This window comes from Callospermophilus lateralis, chromosome 11 (assembly GCF_048772815.1).
Source record: "Callospermophilus lateralis isolate mCalLat2 chromosome 11, mCalLat2.hap1, whole genome shotgun sequence".
Lineage (NCBI taxonomy): Eukaryota > Metazoa > Chordata > Mammalia > Rodentia > Sciuridae > Callospermophilus > Callospermophilus lateralis.
Genome location: NC_135315.1, coordinates 78,374,046 through 78,392,776, shown reverse-complemented (window position 1 = coordinate 78,392,776; position 18,731 = coordinate 78,374,046). Strand labels below are relative to the sequence as shown.

The window sequence follows — 18,731 nt, the reverse complement described above, 5'->3', positions numbered from 1 at the left end:
TCACTTTTCTTCACAAATTTCTTTCCTTTTCTGATACGCTTTCCTAAACTCTTCACCAAGCATATCAATATCATCCTGTTTTTCAAATATTCCCTATAAGAAAAATATTTTGTGTTACTTTTTGAATGCCAGAATATTGCACTAAATGCTTTAAGACTAACAAATATACAGACATGAGTTTAGTAAAGTTATCCAAAACAATGAAATTTATTCAATAAATTTATGAAACTTAAATCAATATTTTCCAAAAAATATGACTTTACATTATAAGTATTCTTAGACCTAATTTCCTGACTTATCAGATCCAGAGCAGGAACTTGTGATAGGAATCTGGGATCTTCCACTTAATAATTACAATTTCCTGGAAGGAAAGGAATTTATATTGTACCCTACTCTTGTCTAAAACAGTTCTATAATAAGATGGAGGTTAAAGGTGAAGAGACTAAGCTCTACTAGATTCATACATGGAATCAGTTCTTCATGCCTCTCTTCTATGGCTAATCAGTGAACATTCTATCTGTCAGGAAAGAATCCAGATTTGGAGTTAAGTCATTTAAACAAGCCCTTTGAAATTCTTCATACTTCTATTTATTTTTCTTTTCCCCTATAGAAAACAGCAAAAGCCTCTTTAAAACAAAATTAAACTGAAATATTTATCTTGCATTCTAAAGGAAGAGGTTAGTTAAGTTATCCAAAACAATGAAATCTATTCAATAAAATTTTTGAAACTTAAATCAATATTTTCCAAATGATTGAAAAAATCATTTAGGTCATTTGGGGCCATTAGGACAAAGAATAAAGGTCATTTGGGGGTGATCAGGATTATAAGATCATCCTCCTGCCTCCACAATAATTCTCGCCACAAAAAATATTGACATCCAGTTACTCTCCTAGAATTTATAACTATTTTATGAAATTTATTAATTACAAACAAATTTTTCATTAATAAGTCCATTGAGAATAATAATAAACATAACTAATTTCATTAATTCTAAACAATTAGACCAAAAGGTCCTGAAGCCAGGCAATAATTACTCATATATTTATCTTTCTTCTTCCTTAGTTTTGGACTGAACATTAAAGGTGCATTTGATTCTATGATATTAGTAAAAAAGCAAAAGATAGATTTATATATTTGAAGTATGGTGATTTTAATTATATGAGTCCAAATGTTGAGGTGACCTATGAAACTCATTATTTTATGAGATATCTATGAAAACTTATGATCTTTTAAACTTACTTTTAAAAATTAAAGTTACCTAGACCTAGTTACAACCTCCTAATATAGAAAAGATCTGTCTCAAACTCAGTTCAAGCATAGGCCTGTCATTGTGTTACCAATTACAATGTTTTCACATAATTTATTATCTTTGGTACATAAAATATTGTGGTTGCTTTAGGGTGGTTTATTTCTAGATCTCTGATGCTGAAAAGGGAGAAAAGAACCTAAAATCTAAATTCAATAAATTATCTCATAGCTCAATGTGCCAAGACCAACTCTCTCATTTTAGAGATGTTTAAATATGATCCCGGTGAGATTCAATGCCTGGCCAAAGTTCCACTAATGCTTTATAACAGAGCAAGATATGTGTGACAACTTCATTTTCTGATATTCTACTACACATTTTTTCCACTATTAGAGGCCACAAAGGTTATACCTTGAGTTAATCTCACTTACCTTAGGGAGATATCCTAATAATTTTGTAGCATGTTCTTGGAGAAGTTTTAGCCTTTCTTCCTCGATAATATTGTTAATACAACCTTGTCTTCTTTGCTGTAACTGCCATTCTTCCAGCTCACATTGCTGGAAATGCAAATCAGGTTTTATTAATGGTCATAGAATATGTTAATCTTTTTAAAAAGTTTTCAAATAAAACTGTTCTTTCAGTGAATTAGGTGTTAAAATTGATGAATTATTTGTGACAATAAGTTCAAAAGTGCATAATATCTCATACTATTTTGTATGTACACACATAAGTTTTTTCATTTTTTAAAGTTACAAGAATAATAGTTATGACTACAATTTTTTAAGGAAACAAGTATATATAGCAAAATGTCAATACCAACTATTAAAGGAATGATTTCCTAATAAACAGTGTAAAAACAGTTTACTGTGTAAGACAAAAACAATTAGTGAATAAAACAGAGTAATCTAAAGGATAAATATTTTCTTATATACATCAAATTTTTTCAAAGTCCATATGAAGCAAAGGAGAAACAGCAAGAATCCCAGCAGAAGAACCAGCATTTCTCAGGAAAAACTATTAACACTCAATCACATTAAAATTCTGTGCCATGTAGTGCAAATGTTATGACTGTAGGTCAAAGTTTGAGGTCTTAATTAGGGACTCATGGAACTGTATCCAAATGTGCCTATTGGATAGGGAAGGATACAAAATGCAGATCACTGAAATAGTGATGCATCTCTACCAGGAATTGCTTGAGAGTAATGCTAAATTTTCCCTTGAAATAATACACTGAGGTCACTACTTATTCAGTCTACTCCTCATCGAAGATACATAAACCATAATGGAGTATGTGAAAACAAACTTCTATATAAGCTAATAACTCATCTAAGTTACTGGATAAATATAAAAAGGAATACTGGCACACAGCGAATCCAATGCCACTGAAAACTGGAACTGCTTCTCAAAATATTTTTATCTACTATATTAGATCTAATTTTTATTTTTTTACAGAATAAGAAAACATTGATGTTCAACTGAGAAAAAACTTACACTCTCACTCACTGATTATTCTTGCTACTGAATCAAGGGTTGAGTTGCTCTTAATTAATTTGTCTCTAAGATAAAATAGGGTATTGGAATCTGCCATGAAATTGTTGTACCTGATTTTTATTTTTTGAGTTACACTTCTAAGGCTTTTTTACAGCCAGCTGTGGCCACAAAGTCAGTGGAATGTAAGTGACCTTCATATGGAAGCTTCCACTTTTTATCACTATCTCTGCTTGAAACATGGATACAAAGGTTAAAGATCTAGCTGAGATCATACACACAGAGTGAGATCATACATATCTATGGGCTACACCCATAGATGCCAGAGTGAAAAGCTAGAAAGGAGTCTGAGTCCCTGAAGACCATGGAACACAGCTTCCATTTCAGCCCTGGATTGCCTACTTGTAGATTTTCATATGAGAGAACAATAAACTAACCACTCATCTACCATTAATGAGATTCAATTTCTAATCCTAATTGTGACATTCTTAATAAAGGGGAGATGTAAGAAACTCCTGTAATATTGGGGGAAAGCACACTTAGATTTTTGTCCAATAATGCAGAGTATCTCATTTAGGTATAATATAGCAATTTCCTTCCTTGGACACTGGTCACAGTAAGTGTATATCCTAAAAAAAATTCTGGTAAATAGTGTAAATGACTTAGACAGCATGAAACCTATTTACCCATCTAAGAGAAATTCTGAACAGCTCTCATAGTAGGAAATTATGGGGAGTTTCAGATTTTGTCTAATTATAAAACTCCTTAGAGTTAACACTAGCTAGGAACAGTTCTGAACTCTAAAAAGCAGAATCAGAACCTCACACTTAGCAGTGTAAGTCTAATGGAATGATGATTTTTTGTTGCCTGAGGCCAAAACAAAAACATGGCCCAATCTTCCTGACACTTAAAGCTAAGTCCACAGCGTCATACTGGGGCTGTCCATGATTTTTTGAAAAAATTAAGACATAAATTTTAGAATTTACAATTTATGCATTAGGTGGTTTTCTTTCTTTTTTTCCATCTTCTGCCTCAAAAAAATTTTTTTATTATTTTTTTTTTGCATTACAATTCTTAATATACCTTTATACCACAATTTATCATGTCTCTGATTGTGTATAAGGTATGTTGAGGTGGTTTTATTTTATTGCCATTTGTAGATGTCTTTCTGACTATCTCTCCAAGCCATAAGAGAGGACAGTCAGTCACTGGTTTTACATTTTTATAAGCAAGATTCAAAGCCTTAAGGGAATTTCCAAAATCTTTTAACTTTCTGTCTTCTTAATTACTGTGCTTCCTAACATGGTTGATCACATTCATTAATACAACATTAAGTATTTACCACACATCAGGCACACTGCTAGGTACTTTATAAATAATCATGTCCCTTAATGTATAGAGTTAAATCATGACTGGTTTATATCATGGCTAAGAAATTGAGATTTTACCCTGTAAGAGTCCACTGAAGTTTAAGCAGGAGAGGGACATGATGAGATCTTTTAAAACCCTAGTAACTTGTGGCAGACAGACTAGTGTTACAAAGTGACCAGTTATAAGACAATTTCAGTTAGTCTATGGGAATGCTACTGAATGTCTGAACAAAGTTACAAATGAACTAGATTTCAGAGTAATTGCTGAGGTAGAACCAGTACAATTTGGTAGCCAACTAAAAATCATTAACTGGGTAAGAGGGGAAATCTAGGAATGCTTCCAAGGTGTGTTAGGCTTTTGTTGCTGTGACCAAAATACCTTCCTTTTCACAGCTTTACATGTGGCCCTCTCAGAACTGCCTGCAGGAGTTCTGACCCTGCAACACTTGTCTGACCTCCCAGTTCTCGTTCAGTGACTCTCACTGGTAAAGGTCCAGCTTCTTAAAACAGTATTCCAGGTACTCATGTCCTGTCAGCTCTACTCTGCCAACAACACCATGCATATCTATATAACAGTGCATGCATGTGACATATCTTTATAATTAGTTTTTGTATTTTTCTCTCCACCAAGCCCATAAATTCACAGATGACATAGACTTAGCTGTATTTACCTTTATGTTCTCAACACCAAACCATATTTAGCACATACAAAACACCAATAAATAGTTTGATTCCTTAATAAATGCTTGGTCAGAAAATATATCATATGATTGATAAACAGATATCTAACACTGGCATATAAAAAGGTCTCAGTAAATGTTTAGTGGATGAACAGATAAGTTGATTGCTGTTGAGTGCCAACAAAAAACCTTTTGTTCTTACCTTGTCTGCAAGAAACTGGTTGTGACGTTCTTCAATAAGTTTTTCCACAGCCCTTCTATGTTCCAGTTGCTTCATTCTTTGTTTCTGAGCATTCATTAATTCTATTCAGTCATCCTCAGCAAGTTTAGCTAGCATTGTTTTTCTAAAAGCCTCCTCTTCTTCTTTTGCAGCCTGTAATACTAATTCCTTCAAAGCCATTTGTTCTTCAAAATCTTGCTTCAATTCTCTGTTTTCTCAATTTCTCTTTACTTTTTCCTAAATAATGTAGATAAGTTAATTTAGTAATCATTTTTTTAAATCCAATTTACAAAGAGTGAAACAGTTGGCTAAGCTTAATACTACAATATGAAGTCAATTATGAAAAACTAAAAAAAATTATGCCTTTTTATGACACTTTGCCCCACCATTTAAAACTATTTGGATAAAGGACATGTTCCTTTGGATAGCCTTCTATTACTGTATATATTTCTGATCTTGGTTCTATACTCATAATTAACATATAACACTTTGAAAAGAGTTAATTTTGCACACCTGACTGTATTAATCTGTGGACTCTGAAATGTGCACCAACTATGACTCATTCTAGAAACTTGCCGGAAACAGCTGTCCAAACCACTAAGTATTTTTCAGTTTCCAAATTCCTGTTTATCAAAGCTGCATTTATCCAAATTTAGTCTTCTAATACTCTCTTCATTCTCAAAATTCTCTAAAATTTAAAAACAATAATCTAACAATGACAATTAGACAATTTTCAGGGAAATTCAAATTCACTTGGAGCAGCAAAACTCTTTTCCTCCAAGTTTTATTTTCCAAACACTGATGAAAAATTTCAAACACACCAAAAAGTTTAAAAAATTTTACAGTAATCATCCATATCTAATAACTAAATTCTAATTATGTTTTACTAGTCTTGATTTATCATCTGTGCATTCAATTATGACTGTTATAAAAAATTATATGTATATGTATACATATATACTTATTATATATAAAGTTATAATTTGCATATACATATAAAGTTATAATTACTTTTTTAAAAATCTAACCAACTCTGCCCAATTCTAGCACAAGCTCCATGTAAGCCAATATCCTCAATGCATCTAAAATAACTGTCTTAACAACTGTATTGTTGAGGGTTCTTACAAATAACAGGGACCATAAAACATTTACTACAGGTCATTGTGTTGCATACTGGACTTCTGAAAGGACCAGAAAACTAAGGTTTCCCCACGACAATGCTGTCAAAACTGCCCCCAAATGATCTGCTTTTCCTGTGGTGTGGCTGTTATCTCATTTTGCTCACTTGTATCTTCACACCTTAAAAGGAGGGAAACAAGTGTGGGAGATAATCTAGGTCATATGAAGACCTTAACTAAAAGAAGAGTCATTTTTACTTTTTAGTTTTTATAATATAGTAAAACAACTTTTTCCAAAAAGGGAGGGTAGGAGTAAGTGAACATCAGCTTTATCAACACTGTTCCCTATATATAGCTACATTGAGTATTCATCTCTTCTTTATCCCTTCTTCATTATGTCCCTTGAAGTCCTACTCTGTCTATAAAGTTTTCTCCAGTCTAATATTCATCTTCCTTTCTGGCCTCTTAATTTAAAAACATCAATTTATCATCTAATTGTATATTATATATATATATAATATGTCATATGTCCTCACTGAAAATAATTTCCTAAAGGACATATTTTGTTTTTCATTGGGATGCTGGCTGCATAAATGTTTCTATGATATACATTTTGTGTTTATTTGCTATGTATTATGTAGAAGGCTCACTGAGGGTGGAGTTATTGTCTCATTTGGTTTGGAATTCCTCTAGAGTTTATCACAACACTCTGCATACAGAAATGTAATATATACCAAGTTTAATATAGTAATATAGTTGATATTTCCTGAAATCCATCTCCCATACAAAATTTTAGTTCAATTCAATAGTGAAGACATCTAGCTAAAAAACAGGTAAATGTTTGGCAAAAATAAAATATTTCCAATATAGAGTGTTCCTGTACTCTTTGATAAGTCTAGATCAGTATTATTCTAATTATATACCATGAACTGGATGATTTTAAATTCTGTGGTTTTAGAAACAGCTGTTCATTGAAATCTTGAAATAAATTGCTATAAAACTACTTTGACTCTGGGAACTTTCAGGAAATCTCCTAGTCTGGATTCTCCTACAAAGACTAGATATTTTAATGGGGGAGATAATCCTAGTAAACAGCAATGAGGGACAAGCAGAGTAAAACAGAAAAGGAAGAAAAGCTAACATACAAGGTTACATGGCTGAGCTGGTGACCATGGTGGACAACTGAGGCTCAGTCCTGACAGGACCTTGTGAGTTATGTGGATGTTAACTTTCTGCTCCCAGAAACTGTCAGCACCGAGTCAGTCTAAGCTTTCATAAAAGTTCTCCATAGCTGTCACTGAAATTGGAGGTGGAATTAAGAGGACATGAGGCAAGGCACAAAAGATTTTGGAGGCAGGAGATATCCGTCATAATATTTTGCCTGATCATACTACATTTTTTGAAATTATTTTTAATTTGGAAAATTGGCTGGTTTAGATTTCCACATTAATATATAATTGAATAAGTAACCTCTCTTTTTTCCCCTGATCATCTCTATATTTCCTTTGATAGACCACTTATCCTTTCTAAATCTATTTGGACTTTTTCTTTCTTATGTTCTTTTTGATAAAATGTCTTAGTTTTTCCCTAATAGTAAGCAACTGGATTAATTGATGATAGTGTGTTTTCCTAATCTTAGTTAATTTCCACTTGTAATCTTTATTTCCTTATACATTCTCGCTCTAATACTTGGATTTGTATCCTTTTTCTAAGTTCACTGCCTATTTTTTTTCCACGAAACTTCTCACTAATTGCCACAGGTATCAGTATTATAAAATCTTATATATTTTGATATATAAAAATAGGATCCTCTGAATAGTTGCAGTTTTTCTCTTCAATCAATAACCAAGAAAGATGTTTTTGAATATTTAGTTAGTTGATTAAAATATTTCTTACTAATTTCTTGTGATGTGTTAAACAACCTTGCATTATGCTGGTAAATTTCCTTTCGATTTCTAACAGCTTTAAAAATTATGTATTTCAAGGCAATGATACATGGAAGATTAGATGTTTCTTTTATTACACCTTCAGTATCAATTATATTTTTTAATCTGTAATACTTGGGATTTGTTTGATGTTCTACTTTATCTGGTGATAACCCTGAATCTATCTGCTTCCTATTTGTTCATAAATACATGATATGCCTTCATTTATCATTTTATTAACTCTTCTGCACAGTTTGATCTTATGTATGTAAATTACATTAAGATATTCTAAAAGGGTCTATACATATTTTTTACATTTTATGTTGTTAATCAAGAATATACATGCAGTGTATTTTATATCAATACATGTATGTATCAATTTCCTCCTCACTAATGAAACAGTGTATCTAAAAGAACAATCTGTTTTTATAAAGCTGAAAATTATTATACAGAACAATAGTACTATATACAATTTATTACATGCATATATCTTGTTTTGTGAAGAATATGTTAAAATCTTTTTGCTTACTTAAAGATTGGATTCTTTAAAGACTTCAGTATACATACAGTAAAGTGTTCTTTACAACTTACATAAATTTTTTCTGCAAGATTGAAATATAGGAAATATTTTATCCCATACTGTGGTTTGCATTTCATTTTCCTAGAAATGTTAGGAAGTTATTAATGGTGAAAAAGCCCAATCTCTAAATTTTTCTTTAAAAGACATGCCTTCTTTTAACCTATCAACAAATGCCATTCCCAATTTCATGAAGACCCTCTTGTGTTTGCTTCTGTAAATTATATAGTTCTAGCTTTTTTGTTCATATCTGAGACCCATTTTGAGTTAATATACTAAAAAATAAAATAACAGGATTTGGTAAAAATGTGGAGACATTGGAACCCTCAGACATTATTAGCATGAGAATATAAAATGGTACAGTCTTTGTAAAAAGAAAAGTTAGGCAGTTCATAAAATTTAAACACAAAATTACCATACTGGGGCTGAGGTAGATAGCTCAGCAACAGAACTCTTGCCTGGCATGACTGAGGTCCTGGGTTCAGTCTCCAGACCCCCCCACCCAAACACACAAAATGGCCTAGCAATTCCACTTCTATGAATATACCCAAAATAATTTTTTAAAGGCGTTCTAACAAAAACTTGTATACAAATATTCATAGTAGCAATATTCAAAAATGTCAGAAGGTAGAAACAAAAACAATCAACTGTTGAATGGATAAACAAAATGTGGTATGTCTATATAATACATATTATTTAGTCAAAAAAGGAATGAATTACTGATACATGAATGACCTTTAAAAACGTAATGTTAGAACTGAGGATGCATCTAAGTGGCAGAGTACCCAGCATTTGCAAGGTTCTGGGTTCAATCTTCAGCACAAGAAAAAAAATATGCTAAAAGAAAAAAGCTGAGCATAAAAGATCACATTTATATGAAATAACCAGTAGTAAAGTCTATGAAGACACAAAGTAGACAAGTGGTTGTCAGGGGCTAGGGTAGAAGAGAATGCACACAAATACCCTTCTCAGGTAATGAAAATGTTTTGGAATTAGAGGTGATAGTTTCACAACATTGTGAGCATTCTAAATGCCTCTGAATTATACACTTTTATTTAAAATAGCTAAACTGGTAAATTTTATATCATGTGAATTATACCTCAATGTAAAAAATACTGATATAACTGAAAGGCGAAATACACAAATTCACAATATGTTAGAGACATCAATAAACCCTCTCTTAACACTTGACAGAACAACCAACACAGAAAATCAGTAGGGATGTGAGAGAGTCAACATCATATCACCAAATAGTACCTAACCAACATGTATAAATGATTTAATCAACAAGAGCAGAATATGCACTCTAGTGCCCCAGAACAAATTTAATGAAATCGAGATCAAACTGAATGTGTTCTCTGACCACAGTGGAATCAAACCAGAAATCAGTAACTAAAAAGATAGCAGGAAAAATATCTGGATATTTGGAAATTAAGCAGCATAATTCTCCATAATTTATGAATCAAGAAAGAAGTCTTAAGAAAAATCAGAGCCAAGTATAGTGGTGCACACCTGTAATCCCAGCGATTTGGGAGGATAAGGAAGGAGGATCGCAAGTTCATAGCCAGCCTTAACAACTTAGCAAGGCCTTGTCTCTAAATAAAAATATTAAAAAGGACTGGGGATATGGCTCAGTAGTTAAGCAACCCTGGGTCCAATCCCCAGTACAGAGAAGGAAGAAAGAAAGAAAAAAATAAGTAAATTTTAGTTAATGAAAATAAGATGTGGCAAAATTTGTGAGATGCAACTAAATAAGGACTGAGAGACATTTATAGCACCAAATACACACACACATTTAGGAAAATGCATATGCAGGTTCAGTATCCCTAATCCAAAAAATTCAATATCCAAAATCCAAAGCTTTTACACATCATGCTGGCATGTCAAGATTTGGATTTTAGAGAATTTCTGACTTAGGGTTTTTAGATTAAGGATGTTCAACCAGTGAAGTCCATAAACATATCCCCAAGTCCAAACACTCCAAAATATGGAACACTCTGAAAACAATAAAAGATAGTAAACCTGTGTAACAGTAATTGCATGCATGTGAGAAAAGACTAAAATAATCTCAGCTTCTACCTCTAGAACCTATAAAAAGAGAAGTAAAGTAAACTGAAAGCAAGAGAAAGAAAATAATAAAGATATGACCTGGAATCTAATGAATTTAAAATTAGAAAACAAAAAGATAATAATTTATGAAACAAAAGGCTGTTTTTTTAAAAAAAATCAGTTAAGCTGAAAGACCTTTAATACAGTTAACCAAAAATAAATATATAAATAAATGACGGGTATTGGGAATGAAACATAGGATATCAGTAGAGACCTACAGACATCAAGAATAATAAGGGAATACTACAAACAATTCTACACACATAAATCTGGCAACTTAGAAAAAAATGGATCACTTTCTTAAGAAACACAAGCTACCAAATCTCACCAAATATCGAAGATAATTTGAATAGCTCTGTAACTATCAAGGAGTTTGAATTAATCACTTAAAACTCCCTCAGAATAAAAATCCAAGCCAATATGGTTTCAAAGGAAAATTCTATAAACATTTAACAAATTAAAATTAATACAAATTCCTTATAATCTCTTCCAGAAATAGAAGAGGAAGAAACATTTCCCCATTCATTTATGAAGCTGAATCACCTTGAGGTCAGTATAAAAAACGAAAACTACAAACTGATATTCCTCACAAATATGGCTGCAAAAATCCTTAACATGGTATTATAAAATAGAATTCAGTAATTTAAAATAAGTATTCACCATGATCAAGTGGGATTTATTCTAGGGATACGAGGCTGGTTTTGTACTCAACAATCAATCGATGTAGTTCTCCAGGCTAAAGAAAAAGCATATGACCCTATGAGCATCTGTTACAACTATACAATTAACATTATACTTTACGGTGTAAGACTGAATGCATTCCCCCTAAGATGGGCAACACTGTTATTCAACATAATGCTAGCAAATGATGCTGGAAGTATTAGCCAATACATAAGGCAAAAAAAAAAAAAAAAGGAATCAAAGGTATACAGATTACAAGGGAAGAAAATAAATTGTCTCTATTCATAGAAGACACAGCTAATAAGTCAATTTAGCAAGATTGTAAGATACAAGATCAACATAAAAAAATCAACTCACTAGCAATGAATTCATGGACACTAAAATGGGATTTGTATGCTGAAAACTATTTAAACGCTGATGAAAAAATACAGAGATCTAAATAAAGGGAGCTATGTTGTACTCATGTACTAGAAGATAGAACATGTTAATTCTCCCTAAGTTGATATTCAGACTTAATGCGATTTCTACCAAATTTGCAGCAAGGTTATTTGCAGACAGAGACAAGTTTATTCCAAAATTTATACAGAAAGGTAAAAGAACTAGGATAGTTAAAACAATTCTGGAGAACTACTATACAGCTAGAGTAATCAAAACTGGGTGGTATTGGTGAAGAGAACAAAATAAGAGGTCTCAGGATTTAGACTCATTCAAAAAGCTCAATTGTATTCTAACAAAGGTGCAAAAGCATCTCAAGTGTTAGAGAGAGTCATTCCAATAAATAGTGTGGAACAACTGGACATCCAATGGCAAAAATTATACTTCAATCTATGTCTCTTACCTTGTAAAAATATTAACTGAAAATCACAAATTTAAAAAATAAAAATGCAAATAAAAAACTTTTAGGAAAAAATAAATTCTTCAGAATCTAGACAAAGAATTTACACCAAAAACTCATGACTCATAGAGAAAAAATTGACAAACCGGACTTTATAGAAATTGAAACATTTGGCCTGAGAAAGACTGTTGGGAAGATGACAAGACACTTACAGACCAGGAGGAAATATCTGTAAACTTCCTACTTGACAAAGGACTTGTATTTAGAATACAAAAAGAACTCTCTAAACTCTACAAATGAACAAACACCTCAATTAGAAAATCAGCAGACAAGAAGAAATATTTCACTGAAAAAGATGGTAAGTAAGCATATGGAAAGATGTTGGCATCATTAGACATCAGGGAGATGCTACAATAAGATATCTAAAACAAGATATCACTACAATAAGATATCACTACGTAGCTATTAAAATGACTAAAATTAAAAAATAGTGAAAACACCAAAGGTTGGCAAGAATGCAGAGAAATTGCATCACTCATACATTGCTAGTCAGAGTGTTAAATGATATGGCTGTTTTGGAAAACAGTTTGGCAGTTACAAAACTAACAAGAGTTATCTCAAAAGCCAGCTAATGTACTCTTGAGCATTTATCTCAGGAGAAATGAAAATTTATGTTTATGTAGAAATCTATACCTGAATGTTTATAGCAGGTGTATTGTATTTGTAAGAGCCCAAACTTGGAGACATTCCAGATGCCAAATATACCAGTTCATTTGATACATGGATGAAGTATCAAATGAACTGGTACATGCATATCAAAGACATACTACTCAATAATAAACAGAACAAAGTATTGATAAAGGACAACATAAATGAGTCTCCAGGAAATTATGCTCAGCAAAAAATAATCACTCTCAAAAGGTTACATATTTATTTCTTCCCATTTATATAACATTCCTGAGATACATTTTTAAAATTAAGAAAAAATTAAAAGGTTCATCAATACTTTAGCACATATCAGCACTTCATTTCTTTATCATTGAATAATATTCTACTACATGGATATGTTTTGCTTATGAGTTCATTAGGTTATTTTCACTTTTAGCCATTATGAATGCTGCTGCTATGAACATTAATATACAAATTTTTGTGTAGACTTAGGATCACTAATTTTTCATTATTGTTATTTTCTAGCATATTTATTAAAACACATGAACTCCCCATTAAGTACTGCTTTAGCAGCTTCACACATATTTGGTATACACTTCTTTTATCATCAATTTGAAAAATCTAATTTCCACTATGATTTCTTCTTGTGCTCACTGCTTATATAGAAGTACATTGTTTATTTAAAATATTTTTAAGGATTTTACAGGTATATTCTAAATATTGATTCCTAATTTAATTATACTGTAGTCAGAAAACATACTTGGTATGTTTTAAAACCCTGTGAATTTATTGAGAATTAGTTATGTCCTAGAATATGTCTGTCTTGGTGAATGTTCTATTTGTACTTGAATGGAATTTGTATCCTGCTGCTTTTGGGTGAAGTATTCTCTGAATGTCAGGTCAGGTTTGCTGACATTGTTGCTCAGCACTGTAACCTGTGATTCAGACCACTTAGTCTATATATTAATAAGAAAGGAATATTAAAATCTTTAACTCTTGATTGTGTATTTGTCTATTTCTCTTTTCAAACCTGTCAGTTTTGCTTCATGTATTATGAAGGTTTGCTAGTTAAGTTCATATGCCTTTAGAACTATTATATCCACTACATTAATCTTACAAAAATCCTTGTTCTGAAGTTGACTTGGTCTTATATTAAAATAGGCACTCCAACTTGCTTTTAATTGACTAGGGTCTATGCAGTATGTATTTCTCTTTTTGCTTTAAATTACATGTTGTCTTCATACATAAATTGTGCTGATTATAGACAACACAGTTACATTACACTTTTTATGATACAGTCTATGAACTGTTCTCTGAGTGAAGCTTTTTTATTCAACTTGAAAATGTCTTTTAACTGCATTGTTTACACCACTTACCTAGAGTGCGATTATCGATAGGTTGGGTTTAAATTTACTCATTCTACTGCTTCATCTCAATATTATAGTCTTCTATTAATAATTCTTTTAATATCTGAAACTTACTCTTAGTTGCCTCCTGTATATTTCAGCTTGTTCTTCCTGGTATAATTCCTGTCGTACTTGTTCCAGGTCTTCACGTTGCCGCAGCATTTCTGCCAATTTCTGAGTCAGCTATTAAATTAAAAAATATATATATTTATAGGATCCAAATTCAATACCTAATTATTTCAGAAATTCACCAGTGTCAGAGAAGTGGTTATTTTAATACCGCATTCTGAAGCTGCAGCCTTTTTTCCTCATTTTCCTGAACTTTTGCCATCCTATGTTCTTCTCTTTGCTGCTGCATGTTGTCAAACTCTATAATTTTTCTGTTTTCTTCTTCCATCTCCTCACGTTTCTTGTTTCTCCAGATAGTCTGCTCTTTCTGAAACTCCTCAATATATTTTCTAGTTGCATGCATTTTTTCTAATTTTTGTTGTCTTTCCCTAAAGAACAATAGCAGATATAGTTTTATAGTAAAAGAAATAATAAAATATCAAAAAATAAAAAGTTCCTTCTGTTAATAATAATGTGCAGGGAAACAATTTCCCTATTTATAGTTTGTTCATTAATACAACAAATGCCTATTACATAACACTACAAATTTTCTCTGGATAAAATACTACTGTACTTCTCTTTTAACCTACTAATGGAGTTTTATGCATCTCATTTCAGAAAGGCTATGACCTATTAATGTGAGCCTTGTAGTCTACTATTAAACTGTCTACTAAGGAAATTTATCAGAAAACATGTCCCATAACATATGGTATGGATATATTTAAGAAACAAAGATTTAGTCAGTAAATAAGCATTTATTAATTATGAGATACTTATTAACAATCATGCTGACAAAGATAAAGAAGAGCTGGTCTCAATTTTTGTGATCATAACTAATATTTATTGAGCATCTACTATGTATTCACACTGTTATATGTGCTTCAACTCTTCACAACAAACCTGTGATCAATCTGAAGTAAACGTTCAGGCATTAAGAATTTTAAGTCTCCATGACAAACTTACATTTGATCTTCTTCATAGATTTTCCTAACAATTTCATCAATCATGAGTTTCTCTTTCAGCAAGTGCTCATAAGCTTCCTGCTTTTTTCTCTCTTGTTCTTCCAGTTGTTTCTCCAAGTCAAGACAGTACAGTGCTTTCACTTTGTTTTTTCTGTCTTCGGCAGCATGCTCTTCCTTCATCATTCTCTCCTGCTCTTCCATCATGGTCTTGGCTATTTCAGCATCACGTTTCTGATATTAAAACAAAATTTACCTTTCTCTTTTCAAATCTGAACCCAGTATGATAGAATACTTTAAATAAATGTAACTGAACATTATAAAGCCTGTTATATAAAATAAAATTTTTCAGCTGTCTAGGTAAAAAAGTCAAAAGTAAGTCATTGTGACCTAAAGGGTCTGAACGATGAGTCAGACCCTAGAAATGCGTGGGTAATACCTGATAAGGATAATCAATAAGTCTGTACCAGAAAAACAGTAATAAAAATTATGAGTACTTTATTAGTAACCATTTTAAACTGTGAAAGCAGTAGTGATCTTTTTCTTTTGTTATAAGTTGATTTTCAATTTTAATTTTTCATAGTATCAGTTGCTATTTGGAATCAAGATGGTACTACCATTTTCATACAGGTCTGCTATTAAATGATGCTTATCAGCTATTAAGTTTCTCCTAGTTGAAGCTTTCTTTCCTGCCATTAGCCCTTGAGTTTTTTCTTTCTCATGTATTAAAGGCCCTTTGTAATCTCTTTTACTTGAAAGGGTCATAAATGCTACTGTGCCTGTTTTCTGCAGTTTGAATACACTCACTCTGTACTATTCCCACTAAGTTAGAGACAATCCTTTTCTTGGATGGATTAAATCCCTTAATTCTTTTGAGCAATTTCAAATCATTTAACAAAATATGTTTAAATTAAATATAATGGAGCATTTTTTAAAATTAATGTTTGCCTTTATGATCACATGCTAGCATTTTTGGGTGGGTAGGGTACCAGGGATTGAATTCAGGGGCACTCGACCACTGAGCCCATCCCTAGACCCATCTGTATTTTATTAGAGAAAGGATCTCTCTGAGTTGCTTAGCGCCTTGCTAAATTGCTACGGCTGGCTTTGAACTCATGATCCTCCTGCATCCGCCTCCCAAGCCGCTGGGATTGCAGGCATGTACCATTGCACCTGGTCCACATCATAGCTTTAACAGCATCAAATATAAAAAGCAGATTAAAATATGAATGATAAATGTCATTTGTTATATAATTAATGCTTATAACATGTACCCTGTTAATGTATCTTAACCAAAATTTCTTTACACTTTTCTTTGTACATGTTGACTAAATTCTTTAAAAAAAAAAAAAAACTTTTATGTACAGATTACAACATACTTATAGAAATATATTGTTCTTATTTTATAGATGAGAAAACATAAGCTCAGAGAGACAAGGCCAAATACTAGTACCTAGATATCTGACACCTAGTTAGGCCAAGTCCTAGGAATATTTGGTTTCAATTTTGTGGATCAATTTTGACTTAGAAAATAGCAGCAATTCTTTTAGAAATCAGATTAGAATATCTATAATGATCTTGAATAACCTCAACTATCAGGATAATTAAAACTACAAACCACTGTACAAATCATACATTGTGTTCTAGTTTATTTTGAAAGGATAGAATTTATGCTTTCAAACAGAGGATATCGTTTCAACCTTTCAAATAGAGGATAGAGGCAATGAAGCGTCTCAAATTTTCCTACCAGCTGCTTTACCTAAGGTTTTCATTATTAATAGCATGGTATATTTATTTCTACAAATGTATGTATATATATATATATATATATATATATATATATATATATATATATATATATACACAAAACATATATACCATTTATAGCCTGCATCTATTCCTAATGAATACTGCACTAGTTAACTATTTTGATATCACCTCTATAACTGTATGAACACATTTATGTTGATATACATATCTATGTGTACATACATTCATATATAATTGGCCTTTCTGTGTGATGATACAAACTCAAGAGATAAGGTATACCCTGTTTGTGTTAACTTATGGACTGTACTTTATATTTATACTGTATTACATTTCTTTCCCTCAACTGAGCAGCATGTGAGGAGTTAGAAAAGGGGAACAAATAGAAACTTGAGAAAGGGGCTGCTTTTGTAAAACAGACAAGTTTCTTATACAAAATTATCAAAATATAAATCAACATGCAAAAAATATAGTTTTCAGCTAAAAGAGTCTAATATTAAGTTAAACAATGTTTCCTATGAAATCACTGAAGATTTTGGATACCTTAAGAATCTGAAAGGTATACCAGTATTTGGAAATCGTGCAGTGTAAATTATTTACAGAATGCAACAATTTAAAAAAAAAAGGACTCTTTGTTTTTAGTATCATAAAGAAAAACAAAAAAGTGACCAGAAACAACATTACCATTCGCTCATATTTAATGGCATCCTTCTCAGCAATCTGGGCTGCTCTTTCTTTATTGATGCAAGCTGCTTTTAATTTCTTCTCCAATTCTCTGACCTCAATACTGTGGGGAAAAAAGTCAAATTTAAATCTGCAGATTCTTAAGAGAATTAAGCTCCACAGAAAATTAAGTGACGACATTTTAAATTTTCTCAAAGATAGTATACAACTGATATTATTTTAGATCCATTGGAGAAATAAGTTAGTTCCTTAATGGATGACTCACATTCCTATCAGCAATGTCTGAGGGTTCCAATTGTTATTTTCCATTGTTTTTAAGAAGCCTAACTGATGAAATAACACCTTGTTGTGGCTTTAATTTGCATTTTCTTAGTGACTAATGATGTTGAATATCTTTTCATGTGCTTATCACCTATTGTGTATCTTCTTGATATAAATGTCTATTTAAGTGCTTTAGCCATTGTTTTAATAGATATATATATAATATATATATATATATATATATATATATATATATTTATATATATATATATATATATATATATATATATATATATATATATATATATATATATATATAGATATATATATATATATATATATATATAATAATAATATATATATATATATATATATAATATATATATATATAATTATATAATATATATATATATATATATATATTTCCTTAAACCAGGGAGCAAGGTCTCACTAGGAACATGGGCTTAAAGACTGCCTCAGAGCTAGGAGGAGATCTGACAAGGGTGAATAAAAGTACCACAAAACTTTCCTAACATTTTTAAGGTGCCTTTTTCTTGATTCAATATTTTCTTGGTTGCTATAAATCTTTGGATATTAACCAGAGTTTTCATAAATTTGGTTCTGACT

At 31.5% G+C, this 18,731-nt stretch overlaps 1 pseudogene; it reads right to left on the bottom strand.

Moving 5' to 3' along the window:
- The window catches only part of LOC143410622 (meiosis-specific nuclear structural protein 1-like), a 34,598-nt pseudogene continuing 15,867 nt past the window's right edge, over positions 1 to 18,731 (bottom strand).